This window comes from Bufo gargarizans, chromosome 6 (genome assembly GCF_014858855.1).
Source record: "Bufo gargarizans isolate SCDJY-AF-19 chromosome 6, ASM1485885v1, whole genome shotgun sequence".
NCBI classification, from domain to species: domain Eukaryota; kingdom Metazoa; phylum Chordata; class Amphibia; order Anura; family Bufonidae; genus Bufo; species Bufo gargarizans.
The window spans coordinates 66,715,471-66,735,082 of NC_058085.1; the positions used below are offsets into that span (position 1 = coordinate 66,715,471).

Below are 19,612 nucleotides of genomic sequence, written 5' to 3' on the forward strand. Positions count from 1 at the left end.
GACATGTCTGCCTGCTGGGAGACTCTGCAGCATGTTGTATGTGTAGAACTACAAGTCCCAGCTGTATAATGACACTGCTAAGGGAGTGAATACAAGTCCTGCCCTGAGTGACATGTCTGCCTGCTGGGAGACTGCAGCATGTTGTATGTGTAGGACTACAAGTCCCAGCTGTATAATGACACTGCTAAGGGAGTGGATACAAGAGCTGCCCTGAGTGACATGCCTTCCTGCTGGGAGACTCTGCAGCATGTTGTATGTGTAGGACTACAAGTCCCAGCTGTACAATGACACTGCTAAGGGAGTGGATACAAGAGCTGCCCTGAGTGACATGTCTGCCTGCTGGGAGAATCAGCAGCATGTTGTATGTGTAGGACTACAACTCCCAGCTGTATAATGACACTGCCTTCACTCAAACTGCCTAAGCCCGCCCAGCTTTAGCAGCATAAAACCAGGAAGTGAACAGCAGAGCTAGCAGCAGGTGAGGATGAAGTAGCAAGATGGGAATACCCCTTTAAGGCTACTTTCACACTAGCGTTCGATCGGATCCGTTCTGAACGGATCCAATCATATTAATGCAGACGGAGGCTCCGTTCAGTACGGATCCGTCTGCATTATATTGGCAAAAAATGGCTAAGTGTGAAATTAACCTGAGCGGATCCGTCCAGACTTTTACATTGAAAGTCAATGGGGGACGGATCCGTTTGAAGATTGAGCCATATTGTTGCATCTTCAAACGGATCCGTCCCCATTGACTTACATTGTAAGTCTGGACGGATCCGCACGGCCAGACGGACACCCGAACACTGCAAGCAGCGTTCAGGTGTCCGCCTGCTGAGCGGAGCGGAGGCTGAACGCCGCCAGACCAAGGGCGTAGCTATAGGGGGTGCAGAGGTAGCAGTCGCTACCGGGCCCAGGAGCCTGAGGGGCCCAAAGACCCTTGTGCCACATAAGAAGACTCTGGTATTATAGAAAGCACATGCTGTTTAAGTTACACCTCCTGGCTGGACAGAAGGGGTTAGGTTAAGAATTTGGTATGGAGGAGGGGGGGGGGGGGTGCAGTTTAAATTTTTGCCTCAGGCAGCACGAAGGTTTGAGGGAAGGTGGGCCCAAGCTGAACTCTTGCACCAGGGCCCATGAGCCTTTAGCTACGCCCCTGCGCCAGACTGATGCAGTCTGAGCGGATCTGCATCCATTCAGACTGCATCAGGGCTGGACGGAAGCGTTCGGGTCCGCTCGTGAGCCCCTTCAAACGGAGCTCACGAGCGGACAGCCGAACGCTAGTGTGAAACTAGCCTAAGAATCCTAGGAGAGAGCAGACAGCCTGGCAGTGAAGGGGGGGGCGTGGCCAGTACAGTGACGTCTCGTTTACAGGCTTGTAAACTACCTTTATCAGAGCAGGGAGAGAAGCTGACATCACAGGTCATGTGACCCTCAGTCAAATCTGAGAAACCAGCCACTGCAGATAAAGTGAGTTAATTGGAAAGCTGTTACATTTGCCTAGTTAGGAACATAGAAAGAACAACCCCTTTATTTATTTTCGAAAGGTTGCATACCAATGAAGAATATAACAAGGTCTGAATAACACATATATCGATATGCTTATACAAAAACTTGTACAATAGTTATAAATACAATGTTACAATCATTGTATCGATTAATCCAAGAGAGCGTGAGAAAGAAAAAACAAAAGGGGGGAGGGTTTGAGGAAAGTCTGAGGGGAAGAGGGTGAAGGGTAGTGCAGAGAAGTATGAGATCTCATTTCTTCACTTACTACAGTAGCATTAAGAAGTAGCTTATGCGATCTAAAATGTCCAAAGGATTTATTCCATAAAACCTCTAAACTTTTTCCACGGTCCCCAGATGTCTGAGAATCGCTGAGGTGTTCTGGCGTCCCAATGTGCAATTTGTTCTAATCAATAGATCTGGTCACATTTCTGAAACCAGTGTTGTGAAGATGGAGGGTCTGGTTTTCTCCAGTATACGGCTATGAGGAGACGGGCAGATGCAAGAAGAACCTTAAACAAGGTTTGTACCTCTTTTGATTTTTAACAACTTAATTCCCCCAATAGCGCAAAATGACACATCTTAGGCGACGCCAGAACATTTACTTTGCAAACTTGGGAAAGTGTTTTACATATCTCTTGCCAGTAAGGCCTCATGCACACGACCGTTGTGTGCATCCGTGGCCGTTGTGCCGTTTTCCGTTTTTTTTCGCGGACCCATTGACTTTCAATGGGTCCGTGGAAAAATCGGAAACTGCACCGTTTGGCAGCCGCATCCGTGATCCGTGAAAAAAATAAGACCTGTCCTATTTTTTTACGGCCAACGGTTCACGGACCCATTCAAGTCAATGGGTTCGTGAAAAAACACGGATGCACACAAGATTGTCATCCGTGTCCGTGATCAGTGTCCATTTTTTCCTATCATTTCAATGGCAAACTTGACTTTGATTTTCTTTTCATTTTTCATGTCCGTGGATCCTCCAAAAATCAAGGAAGACCCACGGACGAAAAAAACAGTCACGGATCACGGACCTACAGACCCCGTTTTTGCGGACCTTAAAAAAAAACGGTCGTGTGCATGAGGCCTAAGTTTGTACTTTATTACACGACCACCAAATATGACTCTGTGTCCCTATAGCACCCTCACATCTCCAGCAAGAAGGACTAACTTCTGGGAACATATTGTGCAAACGCTGTGGTGTATAGTACCATTGTGTAAGGACTTTGTAGCTATTTTCTTGCAATTTTACACACCTAGAGACTTTCACCGGCGCTATTAATACTTTTGGCAATTCCCATTCATCAAACTTTATTGCTAGTTCATCTTCCCATTTAATAATAAATTTGCATCTATCTTTACTAGTAAAAGAGATATTTGTGGAACATAACTGTGAAATCTTCCTCTTAGGTCCTAATTTTTGCAAAGCCAATTTATCAAATATTGTGTGGTCTGTGCCCCAAACAGAAGCCCTAGTCAATTTTTTTAAGATGTGGTAGCAATGTGTTATTTGAAAAGTAGCTGACAACCCTTTTAATGGCCTAAGATCAGCACACAGATCAGCTGTTTGAAGAGACCACAGCGCTTGGTGAGCTCCTCCGTGGCCAATGACGTCATGTTCATCAGTCACATGACCTAAGCACAGCTCAGTGTCAATCAAGTGAATGGGCCTGGGCTGCAATACCAAGTACAGCCACTATACAATGTACGGCGCTGTGCTTGGTGAGCTTCAAGGTGGTCACAGTGCTCACCGGAGTGCCGCAGCCTCTTCAAACAGCTGATTGGAGAGAGTGCTAGGAGTCAGACCCCCACCGATCGGATATTTGGAACCTACCCTGAGGATAGGCCAGCCGTATTCAAAATGTAGGACAACCCTTTTAATTTTAAAGGGGTTGTCCAGCTTTTGCTAAGTGATGGTCAGTGTCTTTAATGGGAGTAGCGCTGTAGTAGTAGCTTGCTGTGTCACGCACGGAGACCCTCTGCGGATTACTTGGGTTTTCTCATGGCAGATTTGTAGCTGAAATTTCTGTGACTGTCCATTCCGTATATGTGAGTGTGGAGTGTTTTTTGCGGCTTGTGCACGGATTTCTGCAAGTCCCAACACAGAAAGTGAAAGCAGGGCGCTCACCAGGCATCAGTCCATGACAAAAGACACTTCCCAGAATACGGGTTTGAGCAGGGCGTTCTTTTTTTCTTTTCTTACCAAGCTCTGACTTGACGGCTGTTTTGTATAAAACATATAAATTAGGGCTCATGCACACAACAGGAGAAAAAAAATGGCGCCAGGCCAATATTCGTGTTTTGCGGAACCGCGATTTGTGTACTAAAAAAACTAATATGGTCATGTGCAGGAGCCCTTAGGGCACATGCCCACAAACGTCCATGCTGCAGACTGCAAATAACGGTCCGTAATGCATGTGCACTCCTTGCTGTGGATGCGTACCCATTGACTTGAATGGGTCCGCAAGATACGGCAAAAGATAGGGCATGTCTTATCTTTTGCGGAGCGGAGGCACGGACCCAAAAGCCCAAGGAAGCACTTTGTAGTGTTTCCATGGGCTTCCGATCCGTGCCTCCGCAAAATATAGGGCATGTCCTATCTTTTGCCGTATCTTGCGGATCAGGGAACCATTCAGATTAATACAGGCACAGAGCCTTTACTGTCATGTGAATGGGCCCTTAGGGTGAGAATGTTTGGATGCAAATTTGCTCCATGTGAATATTTTCTTAAGATAAGCCACGTCCATAAAGAAAATACTAGCGGGAAAGACGCTGGGGGTCAGTTACAAAGGCTTCGCCTTTTACATCGCTGCCGAATGATGAGGCGCATCATTCAGCAGTCTGTGCACCTGGAGTGAAAAACAACTTCACTCCCTGAGTAAATTTCCATTTCCAAGTGCAAAAAAGAAACAGAAGTTAGGGCTCATGACCATATCCGCAAAAATACGGATGATGTCCATGTGCATTACGTATTTTGCGGAACACAACAGCTGGCCCCTAATAGAACAGTCCTATCAGGTTCTATTTTTTTGCGGAACTGACATACGGAAATGGAATGCAAATGGAGTAACTTCCATCTTTTTGCGAACCCTTTTAAATGATTGGTTCCGCATACGGTCCGCAAAAAAAACGGAACGGACACTGAGAGAAAATACGGCCGTGTGCATAAGCCCTTAGAGCTCATACACGAACGTATTTTTTTCCCATTCCATTTTTTTACAGGTCCGTATGCGGAACCATTCACTTTAATGGGTCCGCAAAAAAACTGAAATAACTCCGTGTGCATTCCATGTCCGCAAAAAAAAAAGAACATGTCCTAGTCTTGTCCGTTTTGTGGACAAGGACAGGCATTGTTACAATGGATCCGCAAAAAAGCGGATGCAATATGGATGTCACACGGCCGTCAACTGTGTGATATGTGGGTCCATGTTTTGCGTGGATCCGCAAAATACATACGATCGTGTGCATGGGCCTTATTCTGGTTTTCAAACAGTATTTCTATACTAAGGGTTCATGAAGCACGACCATATGTATTTTACAGTTCACAAAACACGCAAAAAAAAAAAACGGGTGACATCCGTGCTGCATCCGTTTTTTTTTTTTCAGATCCATAACAATGCTTGTCCTTGTTCGCAAAATGAACAAGAATAAGACTTTTTTTTTTTTTTTTTCAGTACGGACCAGGAATGCACACAGTCATTTTTTTTTTTTTCAAGCCCAATTGATATGAATGGTTCCACATACGGACCTGTACAAAAATGGAAACATACGTTCGTGTGCATGAGCCCTTGTCACGAGGGTGTCAAGACCCACGCCTGACTCCGTTATACCCGGGGTCAGGAAGTCGCAGCGGTTGGCTGCGCGCTCTATGTAAGATAGGGCTGTTTCCTTATGGTAGCTTTCTGGGTTTGCTTTGCAACCCTTTTTGTCTCACTCAGGGATCCGTAGCTCCTTCTCCTCAGCTGTTTCCTTGTCCAGCACTCCCAACCTCCTTATATTTCCCTCTCACACTTCTCTGGTTGCCAGATATAGAGCTTCCTGCCTGGACTTCTATACTGACCCACTGGAGCTGTGTTGCTGCGTTCTCTGGTTGTTGGTCCAGAACGTTTCCCTCCGGATCTCTGTTGGACCTTTGTGGTCTGCTGTGGTCGCCCACCTGGGTTTATGTGTTTGTCTGTATTGTCTGTCCTCTCCCTGGTGTTTCCCTCTTAGTGTCAGTGGTGCGGACTAGCGATCCCACCGGCCCGTTCACTATCTATGGCTCATTTTAGGGAAAGCCAGGGTTTAGGCACGTGATCGCCGCACCGGTGAGGAACCCGTCTAGGGACGTCAGGGCAGCCACAAGGTGAGTTGGGGGTCACCACCTTTCCCTCTCCCTTGGGCAGGGCTTTCCCTTTTCCCTCCCTGTGCGTGATGCCGGTCATTACTGACCTAAGGGTCAGCTCTCACAGCTGATTTAGAAAAACATGCTTAAAAAAAATTGCGCGGAATCTGCAGGGTTTTTTCGTGCAGCTTTTGACGTGTCTCCTTTTTTTTTATCAATGGGTTCAATACAAAGCGGAATTTTCAGCCTGAGGTTTTTGAAGTAGATCTGTGCCAAAAAACACGCAGAAAACGCACAAAAGACACGTGGACTTAGGCTACTTTCACACTGGTGTTTCTGGGTCCGCTTGTGAGATCCTTTCAGGGCTCTCACAAGCGGCCAAAAACGGATCAGTTTAGCCCCAATGCATTCTGAACGGATAAGAATCCGTTCAGAATGCATCAGTTTGCCTCCGTTCAGCCTCCATTCCGCTCTGGAGGTGGACACCAAAACGCTGGTGTCCACCTGACGATGCAGAGCCAAACGGATCCGTCCTGACTCACAATGTAAGTCAATGGGGACAGATCCGTTTTCACTGGCACAATATGGTGCAATTGAAAAAGGATCCGCCTCCCATTGACTTTCAGTGTAAGTGAAAACGGATCCGTTTGCATAAGGCCTCATGCACACGACAGTTGTTTTTATCGGTCCGCAAAACGGGTTTTCGTGATCCGTTTTTGTTTCCATGTGTCTTCCTTTATTTTTGGGGGATCACCAGACATGAAGGAAAGTAAAAAAAAGTCTAAGTCAAGTTTGCCATGCAAATGATAAGAAAAAAACGCGGACGCGGATGACAATCTTGTGTGCCTCCGTGTTTTTTGACGGTCCCATTGACTTGAATGGGTCCGCAAACTGTTTTCCGTGAAAAAAATAGGAAAGGTTATATTTTTTTGACGGACTGGAACCACGGATCACGGACGCGGATGACAAACGGTGCATTAGCAGAGTTTTCAACAGACCATTGAAAGTCAATGGGTCCGCAGAAAAACGGAACAACGGACACGGAATGAAACAACGGTCGTGTGCGTGGGGCCTTATCATGAACAAAAAAAAAAATGTGTCCATGCTCTCCCTATCACAGCTCGGGAGGCGTGTCCATGCTCTCCCTATCACAGCTCGGGAGGCGTGTCCATGCTCTCCCTATCACAGCTCGGGAGGCGTGTCCATGCTCTCCCTATCACAGCTCGGGAGGCGTGTCCATGCTCTCCCTATCACAGCTCGGGAGGCAGTTGGAGGATGAAACTGAGCATGCGCGGCCATCTCAGTGAGCAGGACAAAGAAATAAGAAATTAAGTGGCGCTATACAGATACATTTTACTGAATAACTCAGTGGCTATATAACATTTTTAATTACATGCAATTACAAAAGTATTCAGATCCAGGTGCTGGTTTAAAAACTGTAGAATGTTTTTAGTGGGACAACCCCTTTAACCACCTCCGGACCGCCTAACGCACATGTGCGTTCCGGAGGTGGCAGCGCTGCGCACAGTCACGCATATACGCGTCATCTCGCGAGACGCGAGATGACGCGAGTATGCGCCCGCAGTTCGCGCCGGCATTTTGTTCAGGACCATTTCGTCAGCAACCTGCCAGCCAATGATCGTGGCTGGCAGGTTGCTGATTTTTAAAAAAGCCAATCACAGAGCCATATAGCAGATCATATTAGTAAATATGATCTGTTATATGGCTGCCTGCTCCTCTGCTGGTTCTTTTCGTCGGTTGGATCCAGCAGAGGAGCAGGCTTCACAGTGAGTACACCAAACACTACACTATAGCCCCTGATCACCCCCCTGAACCCCAATTAACCCTTTGATCACCCCTGTCAATCACAAGTGAAAAGAAAAAAGTGATCAGTGCAAACTGTCACTTTTTTTTTTCACTGTTATTGACCGTTAGGTTTTAGGTATAGTTTAGGTCCCTTGGTTAGGTAGTTAGCGATCAGTTAGCGCCCAGCCCACCGCACCGCAGTCCGTTATTCGCTGATTAGCGTATCGCTAATCAGCATTTGTACTTTTATAGTATCTGGAAGTGATCAAAACTGATCACGGTCAGATCTATAATTGTATTAGTGTCACTTTAGTTCGCCCTCCACCCAAAACGCAGTGTTTGCCCGATCAGGCCTGATCGTTCGCCCACACCCGCCCCACCGCAGTGACAAAAAAAAATTTTTTTTTTGATCACTGCACATTCACTTTACACGCACTGCGGCGATAAAAAAATCAGTTTTGATATTTTTTATCAACCGCAGCGGCCTCCGGTACTTCGCTAGCCTCCCCTTTGTAAGACAGGCTTGCTTTTTTTTTCTTGGGTAGTCTCAGGGAATACCCCTAAATTTAGTTGCCCACATGTCTAACAGGGGGTATTCCTCTGAAGAGGCCTACAGGCTTCTGACCCAGTCGGATGAGGAGTGGGAACCCTCATCTGATGAATCCAGCGGGTCAGAATACGAACCTGTAGAAAGCAGTGGCTCTCTGACCCAAAGTTCGGACGAGGAGGCTGAGGTCCCTGATACCACCAGGCGTACCCGGCCCCGTGTCGCTAGACCGCAGGTTGCGCAGGATCCGCTTCAAGAGCAGCAGAGTGGGGCTGGTGCTGTCGGATTACGTGGTGAGGCATACACCAGCAGCCCAGCCCTCCCTGGACCTAGTACCAGCACTGCCGTACAACCTGGTGAAGTAGCGAGCACCAGAAGGGCAGTTGAAGCTGGTACGGTGGCACGTGCAGTAGTGACCCCGTCGCAGCCACCGCAAAGACGTGCCCGTAGAGCCCCTAGAATCCCAGAGGTGCTGGCAAACCCTGATTGGCAGTCCCCAACTTCAGCCGCACCTGTAGTTTTCCCTTTCACTGCCCAGTCTGGAGTTCGGGTTGAGACAGCTCAGATCGGTTCGGCCCTGGGATTTTTTGAGCTGTTCTTGATTTCGGAGCTTTTAGACATAGTTGTGGCCGAAACAAACAGGTATGCCACACAATTTATCACCGCTAACCCGGGAAGCTTTTATGCCCAGCCTTTCCGGTGGAAACCAGTCCAAGTTTCCGAACTTAAAACTTTTCTGGGCCTCCTCCTCAACATGGGTCTAACTAAAAAGCATGAATTGCGGTCATATTGGTCCACGAACCCGATTTATCACATGCCCATGTTCTCTGCTGCCATATCCAGGGCACGTTTTGAGGCCATCCTGCGGTTCCTGCACTTTAGTGACAACACCGCCTCCCGTCCCAGGGGCCACCCTGCTTTTGACCGGCTCCACAAAATTCGGCCCCTCATAGACCATTTCAACCAGAAATTTGCAGATATTTATACCCCAGAGCAAAACATCTGCATAGACGAGTCCCTGATACATTTTACCGGGCGCCTTGGCTTCAAACAATACATCCCAAGCAAGTGCGCCCGGTATGGGGTCAAATTGTATAAGCTCTGTGAAAGGGCCACAGGCTATACCCACAAATTTCGGGTCTATGAGGGAAAAGATCAGACCCTGGAGCCGGTCGGTTGCCCTGACTACCTGGGGAGCAGTGGGAAGACAGTTTGGGACTTGGTGTCACCCTTATTCGGCAAGGGGTACCATCTTTATGTGGACAATTTTTACACAAGTGTGGCCCTCTTTAGGCATTTGTTTCTAGAACGGATTGGCGCCTGTGGTACCGCGCGAACTAGTCGCGCGGGCTTCCCCTAACGGCTCGTTACCACCCGTCTTGCAAGGGGGCAGAGGGCCGCACTGTGTAACGAAGAACTGCTTGCGGTGAAATGGAGAGACAAGCGTGACGTTTACATGCTCTCCTCCATTCACGCAGACACGACAATACAAATTGAGCGAGCAACCCGTGTCATTGAAAAGCCCCTCTCAGTCCACGACTATAACCTCCACATGGGAGGGGTCGACTTCAATGACCAGATGTTGTCTCCGTATTTAGTTTCCCGACGCACCAGACGCTGGTATAAGAAGGTGTCTGTATATTTAATTCAATTGGCTCTGTACAATAGTTTTGTTCTCTACAGTAAGGCTGGGAGAACTGGATCCTTCCTCAAATTTCAGGAAGAGATCATCGAGAACCTCCTGTATCCAGGAGGTTCCGTGGCCCCAACCACCAGTGTAGTTAGCCGTCTACACGAGCGACATTTCCCCAATGTCGTTCCTGGTACCTCAACCCAACCGTCACCCCGAAAAAGATGTCGTGTCTGTAGCAGGAGTGGAATAAGGCGTGACACCCGCTATTTCTGTCCTGACTGTCCGGACCACCCTGCCCTATGCTTTGGAGAGTGTTTCCGGAAGTACCACTCACAGGTACACTATTAGCATAGGGATCATCTCACCAGGATAGGCACACAGGGCTATTAGGGCCCATTCACTCACTGCTGCTGCAAACGTCTCCTTTCACATGGGACAAAGTGCATAACGCACTTCGCCACATCTTTGGGCGATTTGCGCTTTGCACATTGTCCCATGGGGAAGGAGAGGTTTGTTCTATAAAAGGTAAAAAAACAAAAAAAAAAACAAAAAAAAAAAACAGGTAAGCAAACAGGTTAATGTTTAGTTCCAAAAGTTAAAGTTACATGTTCTGTTCCAAAGTTAATAAAATTATTGCGTTGTGGCCTGGTTTTTTCTTTTTTTTTTTCTTTTCTTTTTTTACCTTCCAGGTGGACCAACCGATCGACCAGCTGCAGCACCGATGTGCATTCTGACAGAAGCATTGCGCTGCTGTCAGATTACACGCAAGTCGGTGTATGCGGCGCTGCAAGACGGGATTTTCTCCTCTGCAGTGACAGATACGTTTGCCGAGGCATACGAGCTGAGGAGGAGGCGGCGTTCCTATGCTTTGGCAAGCACTTTGTATATATATATACAGACGTGGACAAAATTGTTGGTACCCTTTGGTCAATGAAAGAAAAAGTCACAATGGTCACAGAAATAACTTTAATCTGACAAAAGTAATAATAAATTAAAATTCTATAAATGTTAACCAATGAAAGTCAGACATTGTTTTTCAACCATGCTTCAACAGAATTATGTAAAAAAATAAACTCATGAAACAGGCATGGACAAAAATGATGGTACCCCTAACTTAATATTTTGTTGCGCAACCTTTTGAGGCAATCACTGCAATCAAACGCTTCCTGTAACTGTCAATGAGACATCTGCACCTCTCAGCAGGTATTTTGGCCCACTCCTCATGAGCAAACTGCTCCAGTTGTGTCCGGTTTGAAGGGTGCCTTTTCCAGACTGCATGTTTCAGCTCCTTCCAAAGATGCTCAATAGGATTGAGGTCAGGGCTCATAGAAGGCCACTTTAGAATAGTCCAATTTTTTCCTCTTAGCCATTCTTGGGTGTTTTTAGCGGTGTGTTTTGGGTCATTGTCCTGTTGCAAGACCCATGACCTGCGACTGAGACCAAGCTTTCTGACACTGGCTAGTACATTTCTCTCTAGAATTCCTTGATAGTCTTGAGATTTCATTGTACCCTGCACAGATTCAAGACACCCTGTGCCAGACGCAGCAAAGCAGCCCCAGAACATAACAGAGCCTCCTCCATGTTTCACAGTAGGGACAGTGTTCTTTTCTTGATATGCTTCATTTTTTCGTCTGTGAACATACAGCTGATGTGCCTTGGCAAAAACTTCGATTTTTGTCTCATCTGTCCACAGGACATTCTCCCAGAAGCTTTGTGGCTTGTCAACATGTAGTTTGGCATATTCCAGTCTTGCTTTTTTATGATTCGTTTTCAACAATGGTGTCCTCCTTGGTCGTCTCCCATGTAGTCCACTTTGGCTCAAACAACGACGGATGGTGCGATCTGACACTGATGTTCCTTGAGCATGAAGTTCACCTTGAATCTCTTTAGAAGTCTTTCTAGGCTCTTTTGTTACCATTCGGATTATCCGTCTCTTAGATTTGTCATCAATTTTCCTCCTGCGGCCACGTCCAGGGAGGTTGGCTACAGTCCCATGGATCTTAAACTTATGAATAATATGTGCAACTGTACTCACAGGAACATCTAGTTGCTTGGAGATGGTCTTATAGCCTTTACCTTTAACATGCTTGTCTATAATTTTCTTTCTGATCTCTTGAGACAGCTCTTTCCTTTGCTTCCTCTGGTCCATGTCGAGTGTGGTACACACCATATCACCAAACAACACAGTGATTACCTGGAGCCATATATATATAGGCCCAATGGCTGATTACAAGGTTGTAGACACCTGTGATGCTAATTAGTGGACACACCTTGAATTAACATGTCCCTTTGGTCACATTATGTTCTGTGTTTTCTAGGGGTACCATCATTTTTGTCCATGCCTGTTTCATGAGTTTATTTTTTTACATAATTCTGTTGAAGCATGGTTGAAAAACAATGTCTGACTTTCATTGGTTAACATTTATAGAATTTTAATTTATTATTACTTTTGTCAGATTAAAGTTATTTCTGTGACCATTGTGACTTTTTCTTTCATTGACCAAAGGGTACCAACAATTTTGTCCACGTCTGTATATATATATATATATATATATATATATATATATATATATATATATATAAAAAATCCCGGCAATGATTTATTCATCCACATCGATTGATGTGAATGGAGAAATCTGGTTTGCCAGGGCATACGAGCTAAGTGGGTATGGATGTAGGGCGGAGCTCCTATGTCCTGGCAGACGCCTTTCCCCTCCATTTTTTTTTTTGGGCAGAGATTTTTTCATCCACATTGATCGATGCGAATGAAGAAATCTGTGCCGTTCATTTTTTTCTTTCAGCCCAGAGGCTGAACGGAAAAAAAAATCTCATTACCTGTATGCTCAATATAAGGAGGATAGCAGAAACTCCTAATGCTGGCCATACATGTAATGATTGCGGAGACCCTCAAATGCCAGGGCAGTACAAACACCCCACAACTGACCCCATTTTGGAAAGAAGACACCCCAAGGTATTTGCTGAGGGGCATATTGAGTCCATGAAAGATTTAAATTTTTGTCCTAAGTTAGCGGAAAGTGAGACTTTGTGAGAAAAAAAAAAAAATAATCAATTTCCGCTAACTTATGCAAAAAAAAAAAAAATTCTATGAACTTGCCAGGCCCCTCATTGGATACCTTGGGGTGTCTTCTTTCCAAAGTGGGGTCACATGTGGGGTATTTATACTGCCCTGGCTTTTTAGGGGCCCTAAAGCGTGAGAAGAAGTCTGGGATCCAAATGTCTAAAAATGCCCTCCTAAAAGGAATTTGGGCCCCTTTGCGCATCTAGGCTGCAAAAAAGTGTCACACATCTGGTATCGCCGTACTCAGGAGAAGTTGGGGAATGTGTTTCGGGGTGTCATTTTACATATACCCATGCTGGGTGAGAAAAATATCTTGGTCAAATGCCAACTTTGTATAAAAAAATGGGAAAAGTTGTCTTTTGCCAAGATATTTCTCTCACCCAGCATGGGTATATGTAAAATGACACCCCAAAACACATTCCCCAACTTCTCCTGAGTACGGCGATACCAGATGTGTGACACTTTTTTGATGCCAAGGTGGGCAAAGGGGCACATATTCCAAAGTGCACCTTTCAGATTTCACCGGTCATTTTTTACAGATTTTGATTGCAAAGTACTTCTCACACATTTGGGCCCCTAAATTGCCAGGGCAGTATAACTACGCCACAAGTGACCCCATTTTGGAAAGAAGACACCCCAAGGTATTCCGTGAGGGGCATGGTGAGTTCCTAGAATTTTTTATTTTTTGTCGCAAGTTAGTGGAATATGAGACTTTGTAAGGAAAAAAGAGAAAAAATAAAAATCATCATTTTCCGCTAACTTGTGACAAAAAATAAAAAATTCTAGGAACTCGCAGTGCCCCTCACGGAATACCTTGGGGTGTCTTCTTTCCAAAATGGGGTCACTTGTGGCGTAGTTATACTGCCCTGGCAATTTAGGGGCCCAAATGTGTGAGAAGTACTTTGCAATCAAAATCTGTAAAAAATGACCGGTGAAATCTGAAAGGTGCACTTTGGAATATGTGCCCCTTTGCCCACCTTGGCATCAAAAAAGTGTCACACATCTGGTATCGCCGTACTCAGGAGAAGTTGGGGAATGTGTTTTGGGGTGTCATTTTACATATACCCATGCTGGATAAGAGAAATATCTTGGCAAAAGACAACTTTTCCCATTTTTTTATACAAAGTTGGCATTTGACCAAGATATTTCTCTCACCCAGCATGGGTATATGTAAAATGACACCCCAAAACACATTCCCCAACTTCTCCTGAGTACGGCGATACCAGATGTGTCACACTCTTTTGCTGCCAAGGTGGGCAAAGGGGCACATATTCCAAAGTGCACCTTTTGGATTTCACCGGTCATTTTTTACACATTTTGATTGCAAAGTTCTTCTCACACATTTGGGCCCCTAAATTGCCAGGGCAGTATAACTACCCCACAAGTGACCCCATTTTGGAAAGAAGACACCCCAAGGTATTCCGTGAGGGGCATGGCGAGTTCCTAGAATTTTTTATTTTTTGTCGCAAGTTAGTGGAATATGAGACTTTGTAAGAAAAAATAAAAAAAATAAAATCATCATCATTTTCCGCTAACTTGTGACAAAAAATAAAAAGTTCTATGAACTCACTATGCCCATCAGCGAATACCTTAGGGTGTCTACTTTCCGAAATGGGGTCATTTGTGGGGGTTTTCTACTGTTTGGGCATTGTAGAACCTCAGGAAACATGACAGGTGCTCAGAAAATCAGAGCTGTTTCAAAAAGCGGAAATTCACATTTTTGTACCATAGTTTGTAAATGCTATAACTTTTACCCAAACCATTTTTTTTTTTGCCCAAACATTTTTTTTTTATCAAAGACATGTAGAACAATAAATTTGGCGAAAAATTTATATATGGATGTCGTTTTTTTTGCAAAATTTTACAGCTGAAAGTGAAAAATGTCATTTTTTTGCAAAAAAATCGTTACATTTTGATTAATAACAAAAAAAGTAAAAATGCCAGCAGCAATGAAATACCACCAAATGAAAGCTCTATTAGTGAGAAGAAAAGGAGGTAAAATTCATTTGGGTGGTAAGTTGCATGACTGAGCGATAAACGGTGAAAGGAGTGTAGTGCAGAAGTGTAAAAAGTGCTCTGGTCATGAAGGGGGTTTCACCTAGCGGGGCTGAAGTGGTTAAGACTTCCTGTATTTTGAGAGCAGCAACATGGCCCATGTTATCTATATTAGGGCTCATGCACACAAATGTATTCTCTTTTCGTGTCCGTTCCGTTTTTTTTTTTGTGGCTGTATGAGGAACCATTCATTTCAATGGGTCAGCAAAAAAATAAAATAAACGGAAGTTACTCAGTGTGCATTCCATTTCCATATGTACGTATTTCCGTTCCACAAAACAAAATTCCATAACGCATAATAGACAAAGATAGGACTGTTCTATTAGGGGCCAGCTGTTCCGTTCTGCAAAATACAGAATGCACATGGCTGTCATCCGTATTTTTTGTCATCCGTACAGTATTAGAATGTATTGGCTCCTATGAGCCGAAATTATTACTTCACGAGACGTCTTGTAATAACTTTGTGAATTATTACTGTAAAAAACCTTGGTACCGAACTCAGGTTCAGTTCCAAGGTACCACTCTCGCTCCGTACAGTATTACAACAAAGTTTTAAGCGAATCGACTTAGGATGAAGCAGCCAAGGTCGATTCGCTCATCCCTAATCATGACCTATTATTAGGCCTAGTGGCCAGTGTGAAAATTGCAGGATTGTGTAATTTATTTAAATATAGATATAGACATGGAGAAAAAAACTCTCAAACATTCTAAAAAATATGTCCAACATAAAAATGTGATTTAAACAATAGGTCATTTTCTGATGACACATTCCCTTCAGGCCTCTTTCACACGGGCGTGTGCGCCCCGTTGCCGTATTGCGGACCGCATTTGCGGATCTGCAATACACGGGTGCCGTTCCATGGGCATTCCGCATCACGGATGCAGACCCATTCACTTGAATGGGTCCGCAAATCCGGAGATGCGGAACGGAACCCTACGGAAGCACTTCCGTGGGGTTTCGTCCTGTACTTCTGTTCCGCAAAAAGATAGAACATGACCTATTTTTTTGCAGAACGGCCAGATCGCAGACCCATTCAAGTGAATGGGTCCGCGATCCGATGCGACTGCCCCACGGACTGTGTTCGTGCATTGCGGGCTGCAGCACGACCACGGGGCGCACATGCCTGTGTGAAAGAGGCCTTAAGAAGATCTTCATGTGCCTTCTGCATGTCGTTGTATTTGATACAAACTGACTTTCGCATTATACCTAGTGCTGTGTGTGATGCAGTTAATGGGGTTTCTATGCAAATGGTGAGTGCCGTGGCTATAAAATAGATTATTTGCTAATTTTGCATCATGGCCGCAACATGTGAATCTACACTAACCATACGGATACACGGTGACTCTGGGCGTGCAGCAGCCAGAACTGCAGAGTAGGATTTCTTACAACTGGGGCAGCGAGCCCATTCACTTCTATGGGATCACCAATGCTCTGCTTTCCTGGATGCAATACATGTCACGCGACCAGTGCCGCCGTGTAGCCATACTTGTGGTGTACTATGCACTTCCTTCCACTTTCTGAACCTGCAGTTTTCAAGGTACATGATGGCAGTGAGACAGAAAGCAGACTGTCAGTGCCCCTCTGCCCACGGATGGCCATAGACTCCTCAGATCATGTGCCAGCTACTTTCCCCTGACGTATATTTAAGCAATGTACCTTTGTTCAAGTATATTTTTTAAATCACAAATTGCAGGGCAAGAGAGTCGGCACATGACAGGAGGCGTTTATACTACAAACAATAGATATAAGGGAGGGTGAAGTTCCCAACATTCAGGGCAACACTTAATTTTGAGTGAGCCTCAGTTCACATTAGTGTCACAGGAAGCCATGATGCCATAACGGCTTCATTTCTAAACTGACACTGACCCCATTACCATCAACGCTGGCACCACAAAAGCATACCCGCTGCAACATATACCATATACTCAAAAATAGAAAAGTTAAAAAAATTACGGTGGCATATAACAAATTTATATATATATATATATATAAATATAAAAATAATAAAATCCCTGTGTGAGTGCGCTGTGTCCTTGTGTGTGTCACCAGTTTTGCCATCATGTGCGGCGTCCAATCAGGACACAGCGCTACACACAAGTTCCCCCGTTGCTGTCCAGTGCTCTGTCCAGCTAGTGCGTATGCGCTGCCTTCGCCACATGGGGTGTGGGCGGTGTTGATCGGCCGGAGTGCGGTGTGATGATTGCTCTGCGCACCGGTCAATTCTAGCGCCTGTTATTGTAACGGGCATACCTCACAGCTGCAGCCATGAAGCTGACACCAGCGGCAGGGAGGATCAGAGCCCAGTGCGGGGATGGGAGAAAAGGTGTATGTATCACTTTTTTTGTCATTTTAGCATGTGTATCGGGGCTGCCTGATTATTTAAAGGGGTTCTCCCATGATGTAAAAAATGAAAATCAGACATCATATAGTTCATGACAATACCTTTCTAACAAAGCTAGAACCAGCCCTGTACCTCACATGGATCCAGAGATCTCCCCATTCATTGCTCTAGTTGTTCTGCTACAGTTATTTCAAGCTGGAAGTTTAGAGGGCGTGCCCTTTCTCAGAGGTGTGTCCTGTCTGCTGCAGCTGGTGGCAATTGAATGATGGAACTGAGCATGTGCTTCCATCTAAGTAAGCAGGACAGAACATTTAAAAAAAAAAAAAGAAAACAGCAGGTGGCGCTCTACAGATAGATTTCATTGAATAACTCAGTAGCTATAATCCATTTTTTATTACATGCAAGCACAAAACTACCCCAAAAATAGAATACACAGCATATAGTATAATAAATAAATGTTTTATTGATCAAATATCCAACATACTTAAAAACAAGTAATGGCAGCATGCATACACAGGAATAAAGAACAGCAGGGCCACAGATAAAGTGTCATATGCCAAACTACAAGACCCGTTGATGGACAATATCTATAGAAAATTTCCTTCAACATCATCCAAACCAGGAGGGAGGGGGGATAAAGTATTTATCCCATACTGCAAAGTGCAACCTCATTTAATGAAAGAATGTATGTAAGGGATCATGCACACAACCGTATGCCCTCCGAAATATACGGTCTGTGAGCAGGCCATATGTCCCTGAGCGGCATATATTGTGCGCACGGGACCGCACAGCATCACAGGTTAGCATGATGCTGTGGATGTCGGGCCGCCATTGGGGCTATTGTCCCGCACTTATATGCAGGGGCGTAGCTATAGGGGGTGCAGAGGTAGCAGTTGCTACCAGGCCCAGGAGCCTGAGGGGGCCCAAAGACCCTTGTGCTGCATAAGAAGACACCAGCATTATAGAAAGTGCATGCTGGTCAAGTTACACCTCTGGCTGGAGGGAAGAGGTTAGGTCAAGGGGGAGCCGTTTCAATTTTTGCCTTGGACGGCACAAAGGTTTGTGCTTCCCTGCCCCTGGCCACAAAGCACTGAGGGAAGGTGGGGCCCAAGCTGAACTCTTGCACCAGGGCCCATGAGCCTTTAGCTACACCCCTGCTCATATGATCTTATAAATGCAGGACAATAGCCCCGCGGGCGGCCCAATGCCCACAGCATCATGGTAACCCGCACTGGGCTATGATCCTCCCTGCTGCTGGTGTCAGCTTCCTGGCTGCAGCTGTGAGGTACCGGGCATACTGGTCACCATGCAGCCAATCACTGGCCTCGGCAGTATATGGGATGTAGACGTTGAGGTCAGTTTTTGGCTGCACGGTGATGTGTTCATGGAACGTCACTGTTACCATGATGCTGTGCGCATTGGGCCGCCCGCGGGGCAATAGGCCCGCGGGCGGCCCGACATCCACAGCATCATGCTAACCTGTGATGCTGTGCGCTCCCGTGCGCACGATGTATGCCTCTCCGGGACATATGGCCCACTCACAGACCGTATATTTCGGAGGGCATACGGTTGTGTGCATGAGCCCTTACATACATTCTTTGATTAAAGGAGGTTGCACTTTGCAGTATGGGATAAATACTTTGTCCCCCCCTCCCTCCTGGTTTGGATGGTGTTGAAGGAAATTTTATATAGATATTGTCCATCAATGCACAGCTATTACTTTATTGGGAGCTAGTGCAATTTCGGCATGCAATTACAAAAGTATTCAGATCCAGGCGGTAGTTTGAAAACTGTGGAATATTTTTCGTGGGAAAACCCTTTTTAGGCTCAATGGGCAGAGTCACAGGGCAAAAACAACCAAGGGGCACAAAAATGCCTCTGAGGAAGCCACGGATACGCCCAGGGACATCTTGGACCCTGTCTCTCTCTCTTCACGTGACATTGGATTATTATGCTTTTTTGTATACGTTCATTTTTTTCTGATATTGCATATGCCGTAGGTTACTAAACTTGTCTAATTTTTAGGACAGTGTAAACTTAGGCAGTCAAAAAATCCTTCAGATTTATCATAGTAGCTGTTGCCTGGATAAGGCCTCATGCACACGTATTGCAGCCCGCAAACAGTGAACCCGCACCGGCTTTGTGTTCACTGCATCATGTGAATGGGTCCGCAATCTGGGCGGTGCGGAAAGGAGTGCTTCTATGATGTTTATCTCCATAACATATTCAATTTGCTTAGCTAACAAACTTGCTTAGCTTATGTATATATTGCTGACCATCAGATTTACATTTCTTTATTTTTTTTTTTATTTATTTTTTTATATAA

General features: G+C 45.4%; 1 protein-coding gene across 1 annotated transcript in view; it reads left to right on the plus strand.

Annotated features, from left to right (window-relative positions):
* Positions 1–1,985: 1,985 nt before the first annotated feature.
* The window catches only part of RNF157 (ring finger protein 157), a 128,199-nt gene continuing 110,572 nt past the window's right edge, over positions 1,986–19,612 (plus strand). The window contains exon 1 of the mRNA XM_044297999.1: positions 1,986–2,025. The gene's annotated coding sequence lies outside the window, so the exon portion shown is untranslated. The remainder of the gene's footprint in view (positions 2,026–19,612) is intronic.